Genomic DNA, 21,539 nt, shown 5'->3' with positions numbered 1-21,539 from the left:
TATTAGGTTCAGAAATTGTTACCAACCCTTTGGAGTCAGGCCCAACGAGGGTCCTCCTGACGGTGTCGTTGGAAACAACACAACGAGACGGAGCTCGGTTCAAAAGCAAAGGAAAGTTTCATTCTTTGATCAAAGAACGAGGAGAAGCCGAGTTCTGGAGCGCACGCTCTCCCGGCAGGCTGTGCGGGGGGGCTGCTTTATATGGGAGGGGCGGGATTGTGGGCGGGGTTCTTTCAGGGCGGGCGCAGGCGCATCCGAGCTGCTCAGGTTCCAGACGCAGTGCCGGGCGCCGCCTCTCTGCACACGGCCCACTGCGCCCGCCATCTTGAATTGAGCGTCATGGGTGGCGCTTCTGCCCCGGGCCCGCTGCGCTCTGGGGTGCGAGGCGCCTGCACACGGCCCTACAGGCAAGTGCAACTGGACTAAGCACGAAAAGGGAGGTTGGACTTTATCACCTAGATTCCAGCTTATTTTTCCTGAGGACCCCAGTGGGCTTTGCTGGTGAACAAAATACCTGAATCTGACCCTGGACAAGATGAGCGGCCTAAAGACAAATGTGTTGCCTCTCTGGTTATTTTGTTTCCTTTGCTGTAAAAGAGCAATAGCTGGAGCAGAAATAATACCCAAGACAGTGTAAGTGGTCGTAGTAAGGTCTAAAAAGGCAGTATTGTTGTAAGTATCATGATTTCCTGTCTACATCTGCCAAGACGCTCGCTTTGGAATACTGCAGACACAAAAGTGCACGCGCGTTTCACGGGATCGTGGGAGCTCTGTTCCTCACGGAGGCCTCCGCACCGCGTGTGAGGATATTCTGCAGGAAGTTCCTAAACCACCTTTACCGCGGAGCCGCATAGACAGACGCCTGCAGGGGCCGTACAAGCCAACAAGAGGTGAGTCTGATTATTTGTGTTTGCAGACACGTTCAGACTCTTTCTGAACTATCTGTAGAAGTCGGAGGATGGATGTTAACCGCAAATTTATGAGAAATTCTCATAAGGTTCCTTGTTTATAGTAGATATTAGAAAGCAGATATAAAGTTGATCTCAGTTAGTAACAAGAGATGACAATCTTCGGTGAGTTCTGGTTCCTTGAAATCTGATAATGCTGACTGGTCAGATTCCCAGAGCCCAGTTTCCCTGCTGGACCAGTTCTCCTGAGAGACCAGCATCCCTGTTAAAAGACGAGACCAGTGAAACAGAACAAACGCAGGCAGCACAGTTAAGGTGCCTTATGTTTATAGGACAAGGGGCCGGCTCCCACCATGTACCATCGGGCAGGGGCCACTCTCCCTGACTCAGGCAGCATCTGGGGGAGGAGGAGGGGAGCCTGGGACATGGGACAGCGGGCTCGGTCTCAGCCATGGGCGAGGACTCACCGAGGTGAAGCCGTTTTCTGGGCTGCGTCTCAGGCAGGGGTTTAAATACAGGGATGGTACTGTACTTTCCTGATGTTGCGTGAAACCTGTCCTCATCCAGCTCCAAATTCAGGATTCCGTGTCATGTTGGCAGTTGGCGTCTCTAGGTTGCAGGGCTGGCTCCGCCCTGCAGGCTCTGTGGGCAGGAGCTGCGCGCCGCCCACGTTTGGAGGTGGTGGTTTGCACAACATAGACTCGACATCTAGAGGGAAGCCTCCTGCACTGGTGCCTCTGTGACGTCCCAGGAGGCCTCCCCACTTCTCAGAAACGTGCTACTTGTTAACTTCTGAACTAAACCATCTAAGTTGTGTGCTTGAGGGTTTTTTTCCCATCATGTTCTTCCAGGTGAGTGTATTGTGAGCTAAACTGACTTCTAGATCCAGGTCTGCCAGGGACTGGTTGGGGTGCCATAAAAAAGCCTTTTCGAGGGGCTTCCCTGGTGGTGCAGTGGTTGAGAATCCGCCTGCCAGTGCATGGGACACGGGTTCGAGCCCTGGTCTGGGAAGATCCCACATGCCACGGAGCAATGAAGCCCGTGCGCCACTACTACTGAGCCCGTGTGCCACAACTACTGAAGCCCATGCGCCACAACTACTGAAGCCCGCGCGGCTAGAGCCCGTGCTCCGCAACAAGAGAAGCCACCGCAATGAGAAGCCTGCACACCGCAACAAAGACCCAACGCAGCCAAAAAGGAAAAAAAAAAAGAAAGCCTTTTCTCTTCTCTGGATTTCCTCGACATATGTGAAAGGGAGAGTCCGTGACCTGTACGGGACGCTTTGGCACTAACCCCCATAGCTTCTCCCTTTCTTTTCTCCCCACACAGCTCGTGCCTTGTTGCAGGGTCCCTGTGACCTGCCATGAGGACGTGACCTGCAGATGCAATTTCCAGTCCGGTAGACAGGCTGTGTCTGTGGTCATCAAGATTGTCTGTCTTTGTCTGGACATTTTGGGTGGATGACCTTATCCTGGAGGAGATGACATTTCCTCAGACGCCGGATATGTTCCGTCCTCGCTGTTCCTGCCCAGTGGCCCCCCACTGACCCCTGTCAGGGTCCCCTCCCCCCATGCCCTCCGGGTGCAGCCTGTCCTGTGCCATCAGACACCCCTCGTGGGTGGCCTCCGGGCTGTCTGGCTGGCCCCCTTGCAGCCACACCTGCTGAGTCCCCTGTGCAGGCTCTGACCACGCTCACCAGGACCAGTTGACAGGGTCTTGCCCCAGGGTCACGCCCCTCGCCTCCTGCTGGGGGCTCCTGGACGATGCCCGGGCGTGGGACGTGGGAGTCCTGGCATGCACACGTGCACAAGCCAGCGCGTTGGGGAGGTTAGTCTCCGGGGGTTGGTCGGTAGAAGGAAGCCTTGAATAATGCTGTGGCTGCCGGTCACGAGAGAATGGTCCCTGTCGGGGCTGGTCCAGGGACAAGGGGAGGAGCCCCGCTGGTCACGAGAGAGTGGTCCCTGTCAGGGCTGGTCCAGGGACAAGGGGAGGAGAGGAGAGGTTCCACAGAGGGGGAGAGGCTCCGAGCTGAATCTTGAGAGGAGTGGGTGGCTTCAGGGGCAGGTGCTGAGAGGAGGGGCGGGACTGGATGCAGAGGGGGCAGCGCCGTCAGAATCACGGGGAGGGGCCTGCGGATGGTTGGTTCCCCAGGACCAGAGGAGGGCAGGGAGGGCGCTGAGGGGGGGCAGGCAGCAGGCCCCCGTTCTGGCTCCTCCCCCCGGAGCAGCCCCTGCTGCTCGCCTCTGAGTCCTGGCTTCTCTGTCGTGTTCTCTTCCCCCCATGTCTCCTCTGCCGCATGCAGATGGAAACCTGCCTGGTCGTTGAGGGGCCCCAATGGCTGTAGGCAGAGCTCAGCTGTGTCTCCCTGCCCCATCCTTGCTGGGCCTCGGGGCCCCTCGGGTCTCTGCTCTCCGTACAACTGCCAGTGGAAGGACGGGAGGACCAAGCCTGATTCCAAAGGCTCTCTCGGGCTCAGTGGCACAGTTTGATCCTAACGTTTTTGTTCCTTGGTTGTCATTAAGAAATGATCGTATATTTAAATTCAGAATGGACCTTCACCTAAGTCAGGGTCCTTCCTATTGATACAGACTCTGTGCGTGTGTGTGTGTGTGTGTGTGTGTGTGTGTGTGTGTACTTTTAATCCGTTGTCTGAGGAACAAGTGTTCCCGGCGGGTTGCTAGGACTCGCCAGCGCAGCATCTCTGCCTGACTCCCCCGTTTGCAGCTGAGAACTGGTCTCCGTGGACACCAGCCTGATGACAGGGGGAGACGGATGGTGTAAAAGGGTCTTACTTTAGGGGACTCTTTGGACACAGTAGAATGTGACTAATTTCTCTATGAAAGACACATTTGACAAGAAGAACATAAATATTCAGCGTCTTGGCCTTGGACGACCCCCCCCCCCCCCCCCGGCCCTACCCTTTGCGCGGCGGGAGGCCTGCACCCAGAGCCTGCCCGGCCGCTTCCCCCCCTCCCCACGCTGGGCTCCTTGTTTGACTCACAGTCTTGCCCAGCTTTTTATTTATAAGAATGTGTCTCCTGTTTTCCGTGGAAAGTTGTTCCACTGAGCTTCCTGCAGGGATATTTGGGGACTAAGAACCTTGGCTTCTGATTTTTCCCCTCTACGTGACGTAACTGCTCTGAGGCCTAATTCTTTTGAATTTTCTGCTTCCCCTGCTGCTCTTTAGGCTAAAAAACAGCAAGTCTCCTTTAGCATCTTGTTTTCAGTTTAGGAGACCTGCAGCACAGATATCTTTAGCTCCGTGGTATTTTCCTTTTGGATCTAAAGCATCAAGTGTTTGAGGCGCGAGAACATTCTGTCGGCTTTTGCATTTTATTATCGTGAAATGCAGAAAGGGTTTTGTGTGAGGGATGTTTGCAGAGAGTTTCAGAGCTAGGGCACTGCCTGAGACGTTTTCTCCAAGACTATTTTGACCTCTTTTTCTTTTAGACTGGAATGTGAGTTTCAATTTTTTTTTCCTTTTCATAAAGCAGTGCCATGATCGATAAAAGATGAGTGATAGAATTTGGAAAAATCACTGCATTTAGATGCAAATACCTAGTGAACCTTGAGCCGCTGAAACTCCCTCTCGACGCTCACGGTTCATGGGTGATTTGCCTGGAGCTGCTGCATATTCATGTTCAGGTAGAAATGATCTGTGGGACAGAGGTGCTAACACCACCTGTTGGAGCCATGAGATTGGGTGGTTCTAACCCTGGACCTCAGCTTTCTCACCGGGAAGTGAGGAGGGTCAGCCAGCTTGCCGTCTGACCATCCTTCTGGACCTGCCTTGCTGTGAGGTGGCAGGTGCAGGACGGTACTTCTCTCCCCGGCCACGAGGTGTCCGAGGAGCACACACCTGCGGGGGTGATTTTCCCGAGAGGCCAGGGGCTGTCTCCCCTGCCGGCTTTGTCCTCCCTGGGAGCTCGGGAGCTCCTCAGATGTGAGCAGGGCGATGCTTTGGTCTCATGTTTGTCATATTTGGGGGCTGGTGACTCAGCCATCCAGACTCAGACAAGAATTTTAAGAGACACCAAAACAATCCCTTTGTTTTCTTTTTCTTTTTTTTTTTTAATTTTATTTTATTATTTTTTTGGCTGCGTCGGATCTTCGTTGCTGCGTGCGGGCTTTCCCTAGTTGAGGGGAGCGCGGGCTACTCTTTGTTGCGGTGCGTGGGCTTCTCATTGCGATGGCTTCAGTAGTTGTGGCAAACGGGCTTAGTTGCTCTGCGGCATGTGGGATCTTCCTGGACCAGGGCTTGAACCCATGTCCCCTGCATTGGCAGGAGGATTTTTTTTTTTTAAATAAATTTATTTATTGTTATTTATTTATTTTTGGCTGTGTTGGGTCTTCGTTTCTGTGCATGGGCTTTCTCTAGTTGCGGCGAGCGGGGGCCACTCTTCATCGCGGTGCGCGGGCCTCTCACTATCGCGGCCTCTCTTGTTGCGGAGCACAGGCTCCAGACGCGCAGGCTCAGTAGTTGTGGCTCACGGGCCCAGTAGCCCCGCGGCGTGTGGGATCTTCCCAGACCGGGGCTCGAACCCGTGTGCCCTGGCAGGAGGATTCTCAACCACTGCGCCACCAGGGAAGCCCCTCCCTTCATTTTCCTGATGGCTGTTTGAAACCGGGCTGGGAACCAGACCCTTTCAGGGATGGATTTTTGTGTGGGCCACGAAATAGGAATTTACAAGGGTTTTTCAAACATGAACACATTGACAAAGGAAGCGTTATCATGGATTATTTATACAATTTATGTGTAGACACCTTTAGAAATAAAATGGCAGGCGGCAGGCTCAGGCTTCCCTCTGTGTCCAGGGTCTGCGGGGACTCTTGCAGAGCTTTGCCTGTGCTGGGTCACCCCGAATAATAGGTGCCCTGTGCTCGGGGCAGCGTGCAGAGGGGAGGATGTAAAAAGCCCACAAAGAGCCGTCACTTCAAGGACGTGCCAGATCCTTCCTATGCTTCTTCCCACAGGGGAGGGCCCAGTTCCCGTCACACCCACAGCAGCCCGGGGTGGTGGGCCACTGGTTCATTTAGCCAGGAGAGAAGGGAAAACCCTCCAGGGGGGGAGTTCATGAGGCCTGCACATCCATTTGCCATAAGCGTGGACAGACAAATGTGAAGTTTAGCAAAATAAGCTCTACCCCAGTGAGTCTTGAAGGAGGAGGGTTCCTGGGAATAACCACCAAGCTACGTTTGGAGGTGTCGATGGTGAGACCTTAGAAATGTCAGCACCAGAGAGAACCTTCCAGTGTAGGTTGGGAAGTTGTATGATGGTACAAGGATTGTAATCCTGACATTCATGCAAGAATAGCGCTAACTCCTTGTGATACTATGCCCTTTGCCATTTAAAAAAGAAGTAGATTTCAGCTAGCTACCTTTCAGAAGGTGTTATTATGACTATGATTTTACATTTATAATTCAAATTTTTTATGAACAACAGAATGCCAGTTGCTATAATTCAAAATTTATATGCCAAGAAAGCAAACGTTGTGCCCTGTCTTATTTTACATAGTCTTTGCGGTTTGGATCAGCAAACCTATGGTCTCTATCAGTCCGGAGGGTGAAGTCTCACTTAGGGTAAAGGGGCCTCGGCCTCTGGTCCACGTGTGGATAGTATGAAGCGTATGTGTTTGTGGTAATACTGTCCTTTCGTGTGACACTCAGTTTCCATGTTGCTCTTAAACTGTCCCCGGTCTCCCTTCCTCCTTCAGGGTACATACGTTGCTCTGTATCCATCCTTTCGTCCTTGGTACTCGGAGGCCTGGGTTCAAATACTGCCTCTGTCCTTTTCTAACTGTGTTGTTTTGGGCACTTCCCTTACCTTCCGTGTGACTCAGCACATTGAAGATATAAAGGTTCTGACCCCGCTGGTTGTTGTGAGGAGTTAATAATGAGTTGATGCTGCACGCAGGGCCCGGAACACCTGACACATCCCCAGCTACCGGCCTCGTCCATCTGAAGCATGTATCGCATGGTGTGGCCTGGTGCCACGTACCAGGCACTGTGCCGGGCTGTGGCATTCAGTGCTGGTGAGACGAGCCCTCGAGACCAAGGGCCCCAACACCGGTCCTCGGGTGCTACTGGCCCTACTAGCCAAGTGACTCTGGACAAGTCACCCGACCTCCTTGGGCCTCAGTTTTCTCTTTTGTCAAATGGTAAAGATGGAGTCAGTAATCTCAAACTTATGTTCCAGCTCTAAGTACTCTTGGAAGTCCTAATCCTCAGCCAGGTGGCCTCATGGAGATTCCTGGTCTTCTGTCTTCCCCCGGCCGTGACTCAGAATAGAGCAATTGCGACATATTAGGTAAATGACCTCGTCAGTGTCAAATCTTAGTAGGGAAAGTGTCTTTTGAGTGTTTGGGTTGGAAGGAGTTATGAGGATATCACATATTAAGATTAGTGGTTTGACAGTTTAGGGAGTATATTAACAACAGGTTTTACTGCTGTAGGGAACCAGCATAAAGCCCTGTAAGACGTTTTAGCTGGTCTTCATAATGGGAAGTGGGGTAGAGGCAGCTCCTAGGCGTTTCATGGATGTTGAAACAGTTGAATGGAGGAAATTAGTCACTTTTTACCAAATGAATAAATAGATAAAGTTAAGACTACAACTGATGAAAGAATAGAAGTGCCCAGAACAGCTTCAAGATAGGGTCTGTTGTTTGCCCATCTGAAAGTACTTTACAATCCGTTTAGAGATGCTTTGAAAGTTCCAGAAAGGGGCAGGCAGGCAAAGGTTACACATCTGGCTCAGCAAATCCATTTGCCTTTAAAGTAGTAAAAGAGTAAACTTAACCTCAGATTCATCATGCCTTTTCCATACAAAATATACGATTAATTCAATCCTCCTCCTACACTCTCCCATGGCACCCTGTTCTTCTGTCCTGCATGTCAGCTCTGTGGAGGTGGCGGTGTTATCTGATCATTCACTGTCGTCCCCTTGGAGCTAGCAGTGTCCAGCACCCAGGTGGAGAATACCTATACACGTGTGTACCTTGAGTGAATGGAAAGATGGCTTCTTTTAGCGACTCATTTTCTGAGCTGTGCATACTCTGCTTAGAAGACCGTTACCTATGTCTGTGTGTTTTAGTGGCTTTGTTTTGGAAGAGGAGTGAAACTAAGAATAAGCAAGTTGCTCTGTGTGTCTGGCTAGACAAGTGAACTGATCAAGTCATGGGTCTGATTTTGCTCCTCAGATTGTTTGAGGTGAAAGGGGAGTGGCCTTCCTTACCTACTGCCGCTTCCAGGAACCTTGAGTTGGACATACGGGGGAGGAGGATGGAGCTCTGGCCTAACCTGGCCCGCTCCTCAGCTTTGGCACCTTGCTACCCCCCTGCACTGGTTGGTCCTCTCAAGGAAGTCCTGAATTTTCCCTCTCTGTCTGGGGAGGGGCTTCCTGATGCTCCCCCCACGGAGAGGGCCTCAGGGAAGTCCTGTGCCCGGGTGCTGGGACCACGTCGAGTCAGACCACGTGGCTGTGGATCTAACACGGAAGGCATTGAAGGTTTGGGTCCAGGGCAGGGAAGCTGATTTCCGTGTTGGGACATAAAGTATTTCTTTGTTCTCCTGGCTCTTCCTCCGCCTCTGCCCTTCCCCCACCAGCTGCAGCCGACCACCATGTTACTAGAGACCCAGAGTCCTGGAGGCTGGCGGTCGTGGCCTTTCGGAATCTCCACACCGGGTGTGTCACTGTCACTGCTTTCTTTCCTCTTCTCTGAGCGCTGTGACCCTACACCAAACTGCAGTGAGTGGCAGAGGAGGTTCCCCGCCGGCCCTGCCCTTGGGGTCCCGGGGCCCAGTGAGAGGCAGTCAGGCTGAGGTCTCCTCCCCACATCTCCTCCCGTTTTCCTTGATCTCAGTGCGTTATTGTACCTTTATCCCACGGACACTGTGACAGAGGACTGTAGAACTCAGAAGGGAACGTTCGAGGTCAAATTCACACTTGGCGAGCTGCCGTCCGCGCAGCGCCGTGGGTCCTCACGCGCCCAGGGCGATCCAAGAGGAAGCCCCGTTTCACCACGTGGACGTCCTGCGCATCCGAGGCCACACGGGGCGGGGGAGAGTCACATCTTTATATTTGTTTCTCTTTTCATAATTATCATGCTACATAAAGTTTTGCTGACTGTGAAGGGAAACCCAGAAAGTGGACTTTGTTGTTTTTTTTTTTAATTTTATTTTTTTTATACAGCAGGTTCTTATTAGTTATCCATTTTATACATATTAGTGTATATATGTCAACCACAGTCTCCCAGTTCATCCCACCACCACCACCCCCCACCACTCAGAAAGTGGACTTTGGAGGGCATCTCTTCATCACAAGGGGAACGAACATAGGCTCCCAAAGCAGGAAGCTGTCTGCATCCCATGATGTGACAGCATGGTCCACGCGTCAGATTCAAATAACAGCAGCGGCACGGGCTCTCTCTCCTCCTGGCAGCGTTTGAACCGTTTACATTGTATGGGCTCATTCACACCTCACCACCGTGTTAAGAGAAGGCGATTCTAATACCTCCATTCCAAAAGCGAGGAAATCGAGGCAAAACAGAGGGCTTTAGACTCCCTACCTAGGGTGCTATGGCTGTACACGGGATGAAAGCAGTTCTCAAGTTTACGACTCATCTTTAGGTTATACGAGCTACATGTCATTTAAAGTAGTAACGACCCTATTAGAGATCCTAGCAAAGGAAATTATCAATAACTTTCTTGGTTTGAAGCCCAAGGCTTGGAAAATGCCACCTAATTATGACATTCAATTAATGTATTAATTATTTTTGCTTGATAAAACCATGCCAGGTCAGTGAAGAATAGCTGATTATCTGGGGAATTGTCGAATTGTTCTTTCTTACAACTTAGGTAAGGATGCTACAGGTCCATTGTTTAACGTATGAAGTAGCAAAACTTGTTTCTAAACAGTTTCTGGGCTGTCTTGGACCCCACGCACATCACCTGGGAAGAGCCTGCCTCTGAGGAGCGGGGCGTTGTCTTCTCCAGCGGCGATGTCGCCGCAGCTCACGCAGCCCCGCGAGCTCCACGGGACAAGGGCCCGGTCACTGCTGTGGCCACACCACCAGCCCAGCGCTGGAACACGGTGGCCGTCAAGAAAAGTGTCTTTGATCTCCAGGAATCAATCTCACACTCACACAGCAGCCCCACCCTGCATTGTCTGCTCAGTTACTGGTCTTATTTATCTCCTATAGCTTTGGGGCATTTTCAAAGGTATAATTCATCTTCAGAAAATAAAGATTTGGCACCGTTAAGTTACTTAAACTAATGCTTCACTTTTGAGGGCAATTCCCAAAAGAAGAAGAAAGGAAACATTTCTGAGAGTCTGTTATGTACCAAGCACAGGTACATTCATTTCCATTATCTCACTTAATCCTTACATCAGTTCTGTAACGTAACCATGATTCTGTCCATTGTATAATCGAGGAAGCTGAGATTCAGAGAGGTTAAGTAACTCACCCAAAGTCACACAGCTAGCTAGTGTGTTTTAGAACTAAGATTTAACTGAGGTGCCTTGGACTCAAAACCTACTTTGCACTGCTGGTGCTGTCTGGAAGAGGAGGCCCAGAGCTGGAGAGAGACGTAACCTCCCAATGGGAGTATTTTGAAGGAGAGCATAGTCATTTGCAGGAGTAAATCCTAACAGGTCTGGTTACATGTCAGCGTGCGTTGCTGTGACCTTGGGCACGTTACTGTCTTTTAATGCTGATGCTATTCCATGAAGAGCTGTGGGAACTTCGAGCCCCACGCCCACTTCTCGTGGTCACCAAGCTCTATTTACTGAGCACAACCAGAATGGCTGCGGGTCTGGGTGAGGGGATGGGGAGACTTTGGGGCACAGGACCGTGTGGAATTGGCCTTCTGACGTGCTGACCTCCCCGCAGTGGGTGTAGGGCAGTCGCTGTGAGTGAGGAGGCTCTGCCCGCCCAGGGGTCCATGACCCTTGGTCAGGTCACCTCGCCTTCCTGGAGGCTACCTTTCTTACCTGCGACATCGAGGGCATTGGATCGGGTGACTGAAGGGCTTCCTTCCATCCAGCTCTGGTTTCCACGTTCTTACAGTGCTAGGACCCAACCCGCGTGAGGTTAAGTACGGGAAGAGTCGGAGCTTCTGACTCTGACCCTGGCCTCTGCGGGCGCCAGGCCTCCCAGTTGGCTGGACGGCGACGCCTGCGGGCGGGAGCTGGGGCCCAGCAAGGACGGGGCACACTTCTCGCTACCGCCTGGAGCCCCGGGTGGCAGCCTTGACCCCGAAGGCCTTTCTTTGCAGCCAGTGTAACCAACACAGACGCACATCGGTAAGGCTGGTGTGAGTCTTCCCGGGGACCCGGACTCCCCTGGGCCCACAGAGGGTGGGCGCCCTGGCGCTGAGAGCCCATCAAGGCCGAGGCTGCCCATCCCACAGGCCGTAGTCCCCTCCCCAGAAGGCGTCCATTTCCCATACTTCACGAGTCTTGGAAGCCAAAGGCCCCACTGTCTCCTGCCAGCTCACTCGGAAGGAGACCAGCACGGAGCTGCCTCCTGGGAGCCGGGCCACAAGCGTCCTCCTGGTGCCTTGGGCCGTGGGCCTGTGACATGCTGTCAGATCATGGCACGTCTGCGTGCAGAGCACCCCTGGCCTGGGGTCACGCTCAGAACCAAGGTTGCAGACCGGCCAGGGCCTCAGGGGCCTGCCTGCTCTGACCCTTTCCTCCCCTCCCTCCTCGCACACGGGCCTCCAGCCCTCACCCAGCTGCCTTCCCCACACCCCACGCGGCTGCACCGCCTCCCGCGCTCTCTTGCTTGGCTGTCTGCTTAGCAGGCCCACGTCTGCCCCACGAGCAGGCAGGCGCCGCGTGGTGAGGCCCTGGGGCGGGTCACGTATGCATCCTCAATGCCAAGCTGCCATCTGGCACAGAGGATGCACTCAGTAAATACCCATGGGATGAGCCCATGAATCACTGTAATTCTGGACCCGTGCCCAAGATATAAGCCCTCTGGCCAGCCCCCATCCTCTGGCCTTGACCCCTAGCTGGCCTGGGCTTCCTCTCCCCTGGCCCAGGGGCCCCGGCGTCTCCCTCCCAAGCGCTTTGTCCTACCCTCTGGACGCTGGCTGCAGGAAGGCAAAGTCCCCTACATGATCCCTAAGTGCTCCCCGACCTCGTCGCCTGGACTCAACCCTGGCTGTCACCCAAGAACACGCTGCCCCGAGGCCCCTCCTTCCCCACGTCCTCTGAACCTCAGGGTCAGAAAGAGGGGTCAGCATCCCCTGCTTCAGTTTCATCTTTTGTAAAACAAATGGAAACAGAAACCCTCTGCCTGCGGCCCGTCGTGGGCTCATGAAGCTGCCCGCGCCATTTGTGGCGTTCCCGTCACCCCTCCCGCACTCAAGGTCCCAGGGTCACTCTGGGAAGCTTCATGCAGTGACTCCCCAGTTGCCCGGTGTCCCAGGTGGCTCTGCCTCGGCTCCGCGGGCCTCCCGTGGCCACACCTGGAGCTGCTCCACCTCAGAGTCTTCAATCCTCCACCACGACCTCCCACCCTCCCGGCCCTTCCTCTCCTAATCTCTCTTGCACCTGCTCGTCAGCTGCACCACACCCAGCTCCAGACTCCTTTCCCCTGTGAATCGACCATCCTGTTCCAGAAAACTGAGTAAGTTCTCAAGGTCACAGTCAGCACATCAGCATAAAAGCAACGAAACTCTGCCGAAAATGGCTTGTGACTCACAGCTCCACCAAGCCCATATCTTATGACTTAGTGACTCGGTGACATTTGGACATAAAGCATTACAAGTAGGGCTTCCCTGGTGGCGCAGTGGTTAAGAATCCACCTGCCAATGCAGGGTATGCGGGTTCGAGCCCTGGTCCGGGAAGATCCCACGTGCTGCAGAGCAACTAAGCCCGTGCACCACAACTACTGAGCCTGCGCTCTAGAGCCCGCGAGCCGCAACTAGAGAAAGCCTGTGCACAGCAACAAAGAATCAACAACAGCCAAAAATAATAAATAAATAAATAAATGTATCAAAGGAAAAAAAAAGGTATTACAAGTAAATCAAAGGGAAAGGAGAAACGCATGGCAGAGAAACCTGGGAGAGAGCACCTGAACCAGGTGAAGAAGGCTAATGTCACCACTGATGTCATGAGGATGCATGTACCCCTGATGCGATAATTCCCTAAACCTAAACCCGGTCTAATCACGAGAAAAATATCAAACTCAGATCGGAGGAAATTGTATAAAGTATTTCAGTTCTTTTTAAAACTGTCATGGAAAACAAGAAAAGCCTGAGAAACTGTCCCAAGCCAGAGGAGATTAAGGAGAGGTGACAGCCCCATGCAGTGTGGCGTCCGGACAGGAGCCCGGAACAAAGGGAGGGGCGGTCACTGGCTGCATCTAAATCCACGCCAGGGCTCAGGTCATAGCTGGGCACCCATCTTGGTTATGTAGTCGTGACAAGCGCCCTTGACAGTGAGGTGACAAGTGTAAAGTGGTGACAAGTGTAAAGTGTTAACAAGGGGGGAAACTGGGTAAGGGACGTACAAGAACTCTCTGCACTATTTTTGCCACATTTACCAAAATAAAGAGTTTATTTACAAAAATGAAGTTTGAATTTACCTAAGACCCCTTTCTGGTGGTCCCAGCATCTCTTTGTGCCGAGTCAGTTATGCCAGGGCAGAGCGATCTCTAGGCTCCCACACCGGGCCCCCCTGCAATTCCTCACCCCAAACACTGTGCTGAACGGCAGGACAGAACCTGCAGAAGGAACTGAAACCATACTCTGGTTGGAAGTTCCGAGAGGCCAGAAAGACCGGAGAACCCATCCATCCATCCATCCATCCATCCATCCATCCATCCATGCATCCGTCCATCCATCCATCCATCCATCCATCGATCCATCCATCCATGCATCCATCCATCCATCCACCCATCCGTCTGTCCAGTACTGACCAGCACTCCAGACCAGGCACTGTGTGAAATGCTGGTGAGAAAGTGGTGGGTAAGACAGATGTTGTCCATCCCATCTTGAAGGTCACAGTCAGTAGAGAAGACAGACAAGTACGGGAAGACACTGAGTGACTTGGCACCGTGGGGCACCGTGGGGCACAAAGAAGGAAAAGCAACCCAGCTTTCAGCCAAGAGTACCTGTAGAGTATCCTAATCTGGGATCTCACTGTCCTACCTCAGCGCTACTGATACCTGCATTGTATTATAGAACTTCATCACACTTATATAACTTTAACTGATGGACAAAGCTAATAAATCGTTCGGTAGTAAAACTCTAGGATGCTGTACCTGTCAGCAGGTTGTCCGATAATGCACGTGGAATGGAAAACATATTCGATGACAGCTGCGCAGGAAAGATCTTTTTAGGAGGCGGTCAGGCACCAAGGCCACCGTGTAGTTGGAGGGCATGTTTAAGACCCCCTGGGTGCCGAGCTCCACAGCGGGGGAGCGGGTAGGAGGTAGGGCGGGCACTGGAGGACGGCCAGCCTGCCTGGGTTCCATTGCCGCGCGGATCTGTGCAGCAGCAGTTTCAAGAAAGTGAGACTGGGCCTCTGGAAATAACATCCCCATAACTCTGAATCCAAGTCTTGCCTTGGAGCAAGTCTCACCTCAGTAAAGCATTGAGAACTCACCCGACCATTCAGAGTGGAATCGGGATAATGAAAATGGAACGTCCTCCCAGCACGGTCCCTGAGCCACACCTGGCTGAAGATACCAATTCCTTAGTGATGAGAATGTAAGATTAACGCTAGAAACGCATGGTATTGCGTTGGGGTTTTGTATATGTTTATGATGAAGCCAACAGTTTGGTAAACCAGCCGTAATTCTTTTCATAACGTTGTGCGTTCTATTCTCATTTAAACAGTAATAATGATTCTAAGTTCTAAAGCATGGTCTCTGGAGTCAAATTATTGGGGTTCGAATCTCAGCTCTGCCACACACAACCTAGGTGATCTTAGACCACTTAAGCAATCTGGCTTAAATTTTGTCACTGGTAGCTTTGAGTTTATTGTGGTCTCCGTAGGGTTGTTATGAGGATTAAATGAGAGAGTGCGCATGAAGTATTTTGTACAGTGCGAAGAACAGAGCATGTGTGAAATAAACGTAACCTATTATCATTATTTTTTATTATGTATTATTAAGGTAGGTACCTGTAATGTACCTTTAGGTTACAGATGGACCCAGATATAGGTTAGATGAGTTAGTCAATTTATGATCAGAAGGGGTTGGACCAGGCTGGTAAGGAAATCCTTCTACCCACCCCTTCCCGCCCCACCAGAGGTCGGTGGCTTCAGGAAGGTTTGTTTTATCCGAGTATGTCACACGTGAATACGTCACATACTTTGTTTCATTTGATCCTCTTCAAAACTCTTGGGAACAAGCGTTCTTTCCCCAACTTTGCTGATGGGAAAACCGAGATTCAGAGTTTAAATGATTTGCCCAAAGTCCTACAGCCAGGAGGTTGGAATCTCAGGGCTTGAACGTTTGTTTCCGGTGTCAGGCCCTGATGAGCCAGCTGCCATTTGGGACCTCTGGGGCAGAACTGCCTTTAAACTGCCCCTGAAAGCGGAGACACTTCTCCGAGGCGGTAGTGCCTCATGCGTGGAGGTGGCAGCAGGTGCCTGGCTGTGCCCACGAAAGCCCTTTCATCGCTGGCCTGGGCCCTCTCTTTCCTGGGCCGGAACCCCTCAGGCTCCCTCTCCAGCTCTGTTCCCCTCGTCGATCTTTCAAACAGGATTCCGCTGCCAGCGCAGCACAGCTTAAAACCAGTGAGCAGACCCAGGGTAACTTCTGCTCCACGATGAGTTGGCAGCGCCAGCCCGGCTGTCAGCCTTCAAACTCCAGCAAGCACGGACCCTCTGCAGCATGAGGTTCAGAACGTCAGCCTGGGAGAGGACAGACCAATCCAAGAAGAAGCCTGGGGTTGCCATTTGCAAGATCCTAGCTAAAGCCGCCTCTGCTAACCTCTGCTCGCACCCAGGGCTTCTACCCAACGCCGTCCTGAAGGTGAGAGTTCAGGGCCACACTGGAGCAGATGAAGTTGGTTGTACTTACTTCTGTCCCCGAACTGAGTTGTCCCCAACCCAGGCACTGCTGCCCTTCCTAGACCAAACCTCTAAGTCTTTACACCTTTCTCATCCGTGGTCAGAATTTAACTCAGTTGTGACTTTCATGAGTAAAGACCGTAATCCAGGCAGCAAACACCTGGACATCCCACCAGTCCTAGATCCCTGACTCTTGCTTCGTGGTCATTGTTCTTGAGCTATAAATACTGTCTGTAAATTGAAGGATTATGATTAGGTTGAATAAGGATCTCTTCATTAAACTTCAGAGCGTCAAAACTAGGTGGCTCAATAAAAAGATGTAAAGAAATACCCAGCGTTAAGCCTAAACCTGGTCAAAAATGTAAATAGATTGAGGATGGTTATATGAATAAATTCACAGATGACAGATCTGCAATAATATGAAATTGAAAAGTCATTGTCATGGGACGTTAAGGCTGATAATTCTTTTTAAATTAGCAGCATGGAAAGCAACTATTATGCTCTTTCACAAACTACCTCTTGTTTCTTTCCTCAGGAAAGAATCTTGGGAGAGAAAAAGCTACTGATTTGACCTAATACTGTTTTGTTTCAAAAATTATACTCGCCAACAACAATTCTCTATTTAATCATTGATTCTCTATTTAATCGTTGATTTTGTTATTCCTGTCATAGTACCAATTCGGTAGTTCTTTCCCACGTTTGCTCAGAATCCACGACCAGATGGCTCTGGCTGTTGTGAAAGGAGAAAGTGGGAATGGGCGGGGTTGGGGGGCCTGACCCCCAAAAGGTGACCAGTGGCTCAAATCTCAGGGATGTTCCAAATGTGGGTTCACTCTGGGACAGCATTGCTATCTGCTTGAGATTTGGGGGGCAAGATGGGGGACGTCCTGGTGAGCTACTCATGAGATAAGACAAGGCAGAGGTGACCTTGAGGGACACTGTCACAGCTCCGGTTATCGTTTAGCTCGGGCAGTGTCCCAGATACTGCCTGCTGTGCGGGGAACAGAGCTCCGGGGCAGGAGAAGCATTGCTGACAAGACCAGTCCCGGTGTTGGAGGAAGCAGACCCATTAGACTTCACGCCGCGAGTCACAGAAAACCCAACCAGTTGGGTTACACGGTAGAGATGGTGGATCCGCCTGGGTAGCTGAAACATCCCAAGACGATCAGACTTTACATGGCTTGATCAAGGCTGCAGCGCCCTCCTTGGATTCTCCTGTCCTGCTCTCTCCTCCTCGCACTGGCTTCCCTCTGGATAGGGGACAGTTGCGGTGGGTCCAGGCATCCCACCGGAAGGAAGAGAGGGAGAGGATGTCCTTCCCAGGAGTCCACAGCATGTGACTTCTCTGGGCTGTCTCACTAGTGTATTGTCAGGTGTCTACCCTGAACCAGAGGACTTTTATTGATTAGCATAGGCTGAGCCCTGGGACTCTATGCTTATTGTCATGGGAAGTCTGTGTGTCAACTTGTCTGGGCCACAGGGTGCCCGGATATGTGGTCAGACATTATTCTGGGTGTGTCTGTAAGGGTTATTCCGAACAAGGTTAATATTTAAATCGGTAGACAGAGTAAAGCAGATTGCTCTTCCATATGTGGGTGGGCCTCAACCAATCAGTTAAAGGCCTGAGTAGAACAAAAAGGCTGCACTTCCCCAGAGTAAGAGAGAGTTCTTCCTGCCTGACAGCCTTCAAATCGAGACATTGGCTTTTCTTCTGCCTTTGGGTTCAAACCGAAACACTGGCTCTTCCTGGGTTTCAAACTTGGCAGCCTTCAAACTGGAAGGCCTTCAAACCCATGGCCTCTCCTGGTTCTCAGGCCTTTGGACTTGGAATGAAACCGTCAGCCCTCCTGGGTGTCCAGCTTGCTGACTCACCCTGCAGCTCTTGGGACTTGCCAGCCTCCATAGTTGTATGAGCCAATTTCTTTATATATTCTCTTTATATCTGTATTTATATAGATATCCTATTGGTTCTGTTTCTCTGGAAAACCCAAACACACTTATGTTTCAGGGAAGGGCTTTAGTACATCAGGGGAACTAGAGGTGCTGAGAAAACCAATGCCTTAGCCCCTTACAGAAGGGAAGTCTGCATCTCAGGAGACTCACGGGAGCCTAGAACTCATTCTAGACACATGGGAATGGAGGGCAGCCAGAGTGAAGGGCAGGAAGGCAAACGTCGTGAGAACTGATGCAGAAGCCAGCTGGGGTTCAGCCTGCTCTGAGGAGCTTCGGTGGACGTACCCAAAGTGGAATAATAGCAGTGCCACCACCACTACTGGTGCAAGGCATTGGAGAAAGCCTTTACCTGCATTGCCATGTTCAGTCCTCGTAAGAAACTTGTGAAGTGGATCTGACTACCCAGAATTTACACACAAGGAGGCTAAGGCTTAGAAAGGAAGTACCTTGCCCTACATGCCCAATCGCTTCTCTGAGGTGGAACTGGGATGTGAATGTTGGTCTGATTCCGGGATCTGGAGCTTATCCCAGTGATCTCTGCGCTGTGCATCCAAGCGGGCCTGCCCCGCACTGTGCCGGGTCAGATTTAACGTTCACGGAGGCGTCCTTGCTGCTAGCATTTTTTGTTGTCCACGTGTAATAGCGTGAGTGAGGAGGAGATTCTTGGCATTGTCACCCACTTTACCATCTTTCTGGAAGACCGTTAGCTGTGTTTTTATGTTGGCAAAAGTTTTAACATTGCAAGACGGTAAAGAATATTTGAGCAAGGGGATTTTCTCCAAGCTCACTTTATAGCAGCCGTCCCTGGTGCTCTAGAAGCCAGAGGACTTAACGAAATGAGATTTGCAACTGGATACAGCAAGTTATTGCTGGGTTTTTTGGCATAATTAGATTGTAACATGTGCCTGCTATATTGATAATTCAACTCATATGCCCTTTTCTCATTTTTTATAGAAAATAAAAGAAGTGCACATATCCAATCAAGGATGTTAAGTAAGAGTGAATTGGGGAAACTAAAATTGAGCACACAAGTATATGAGGAAAATAGTTATTCTTTGTCACAGGGTAAATGTTTTCTCAGAATCACAAGAAGTGGCTTGTAACTAACCCTAGAAAAAACAAAACAAGACATGTGGAGTTACTGATGCAAATTTATTTTTAGAAGCCCCTAAATTATTGTCAAAGCCATTGTCCCTATTTAAGTAAGTACCCATCTGCAGAACTATTCTGAATTGAGACAGTCTTTAGAATCTTCACGCCTGGATAAACTCAACGGAGCCTTTGAAAGATGCTGGATGAGATACAGGAAGATAAAGAGACATGGAAACCCAAGCCCACATACAAACTGAGCACACAGGCGATGGATGCTCAGACTGACCCCCCACTGTCCACCTCCACCGTGGGTGCCCTTGGGGTGATGTCAGCCGCCCTGTTACATCAGGGCTCCTGCCACATACTCTCTTCCGTTGACAGACAGACTTCGTCACGTATAGATGGGCCCCCCCACCCCGCACCTCCAACTCCTGCTCAGCTCAGTCCGCTGAATTCTGGCTTCCACTCTCGAGCTTCGGTTGAAACCGCGTTCTGGAACGTCACCAGGGATCCACGTACCGAACCAGAGAGTCTCCTTTCTCCCTCTGTGCCGCCCTCTGTGCTGTGACGCTCTTGGCAGCTCTGAAAACTCCTCCACTTTTCTCCAGGTTCTTCTCCAGCCTTCGATGGCTCCTCCTCAGTGTCTATTGTTGGCTCCTTTTCTTTTACCACCTTCCTTAAGTGTCACGCAGGGTTTCATCCAGCGCTAAACCCAGTGCACAAACGACTCCTCAGCTCCCACATCCAAACCAGACCATCTCCCGAATTCCAGACCTGACTTTCCCTTTAGCATTTCCAACTGAGCTCACCCAACGCTGAACCCGTTAGTTCTTTTTTTTTTACTACCAATTATAAAACATTTATTATATTCTCAAATGGCTTCTTTCTTTAAAAATGTATCCTGTTCTTGTTTCATGGCTACAGTATCTTCTTTTTTAAAAAATTAATTAATTTATTTATTTTTGGCTGCGTTGGGTCTTCGTTGCTGCACGCGGGCTTTCTCTAGTTGTGGTGGGCGGGGACTACTCTTCATTGCAGTGCGGTGGCTTCTCATTGCGGTGGCTTCTCTTGCTGCGGAGCACGCGCTCTAGGTGTGCAGGCTTCCGTAGTTGTGGCACGCGGGCTCAGTAGTTGTGGCACGCGGGCTCTAGAGCGCAGGTTCAGTAGTTGTGGTGCACGGGCTCAGTAGTGTGGCTTGCGGGCTCAGGAGTTGTGGCTCGTGGGCTCAGTAGTTGTGCACACCACCACTACTTTGCCACCAGGGAAGTCCCTGGCTACAATATCTTCTATCTTTCTTTTTTTTTTAATTGAAGTATAGTTGATTTACCGTGTTATGTTAGTTTCTGTTGTACAGCAGAGTGATCCAGTTACACATGCGTACATATATTCTTTTTAAAATATTCTTTCCCATTATGGTTTATCACAGGATATTGAATGTATGTAGTTGCCTGTGCTATACAGTAGGACCTTGTTGTTTATCCATTCTACATGTAATAGTTTGCATCTGCGAATCCCAAACTCCCACTCCATCCCTCCCCCACCCCCCCATCCCCCTTGGCAACCATAAGTCTCTTCTCTATGTCTGTGAGTCTGTTTCTGTTTTACAGATAGGTTTATTTGTGTCATATTTTAGATTCTACATGTAAGTGATATCATATGGTATTTGTCTTTCGCTTTCTGACGTACTTCACTTAGTATGATAATCTCTGATTGCATCCATGTTGCTGCAAATGGCATTATTTTGTTCTTTTTTATGGCTGAGTAGTATTCCTTTGTATATATGTACCACATCTTCTTTATCCATTCATCTGTCGATGGACAGTTAGGTCGTTTCCATGTCTTGGCTATTGTGAATAGTGCTGCTATGAACATAGGGGTGCATGTATCTTTTTGGATTAGAGTTTTGTCTGGATATATGTCTAGGAGTGGGATTGCGGGATCATATGGTAGTCCTATTTTTAGTTTTCTGAGGAACCTCTATACCCGTTCTCCACAGTGGCTGCACCAACTCACATCCCACCAACAGTGTAGGGCGGACCCATTAGTTCTTATCTCCTTAAGTTTAAAGGTTTATGTAGGGATCATTGATATTTTGATAATGTCAAGTTCTTCTCTCCCAGACAGTGGTGGGAGCTTCCTGGTCATTTTGTGGATGACGTTATGGTTGAAAAGTGTTAAGTGAGGGAGGGGAGAGTATATTGATTCTGGAAGATGGAGGGGTGGTGTGGGGAACTGCAGTGAACATTTGCCAACACTGTGGCTGCCCTGTACTTTTCACCTTTGCTGTTGTGTAAAATTTCCAGATTTATGAATCGCACTATCTCAAGAAAGAACCCAGAAACTCACTTTGCCAGCCTAGGGCACAGATGGGCAGCTTCCATCCACCAGTCAGAATCGCCTTTGCGAGATTTCAGTGTGCAAGTTGGAAATTTGAAACAGGAAGTCCCATGGGGAGTTTACCCTTGCTGATGAGAGTGAGGCTGAGGCCAGCAGTTCTTGGGGGTGGTAGACTCTGTCCCTACACCCATGTGACGTTGGTGCAGACGGTGGTGGCAGTT

The 21,539-nt window shown here is 50.7% G+C and overlaps 1 protein-coding gene across 5 annotated transcripts in view; it reads left to right on the top strand.

Annotated features, from left to right (window-relative positions):
• Positions 1–767: 767 nt before the first annotated feature.
• SPATA13 (spermatogenesis associated 13) overlaps positions 768–21,539 on the top strand; it is a 216,867-nt gene continuing 196,095 nt past the window's right edge. For all 5 annotated transcript variants that reach the window (XM_036831292.1, XM_036831296.1, XM_036831295.1 and 2 more), the window contains exon 1: positions 768–890. The gene's annotated coding sequence lies outside the window, so the exon portion shown is untranslated. The remainder of the gene's footprint in view (positions 891–21,539) is intronic.

Source organism: Balaenoptera musculus, chromosome 18, assembly GCF_009873245.2.
Source record: "Balaenoptera musculus isolate JJ_BM4_2016_0621 chromosome 18, mBalMus1.pri.v3, whole genome shotgun sequence".
In the NCBI taxonomy this organism is placed as follows: Eukaryota; Metazoa; Chordata; class Mammalia; order Artiodactyla; family Balaenopteridae; genus Balaenoptera; species Balaenoptera musculus.
Note: the sequence above shows the minus strand (reverse complement) of the source record. Positions and strands in the feature narration are given on the sequence as shown.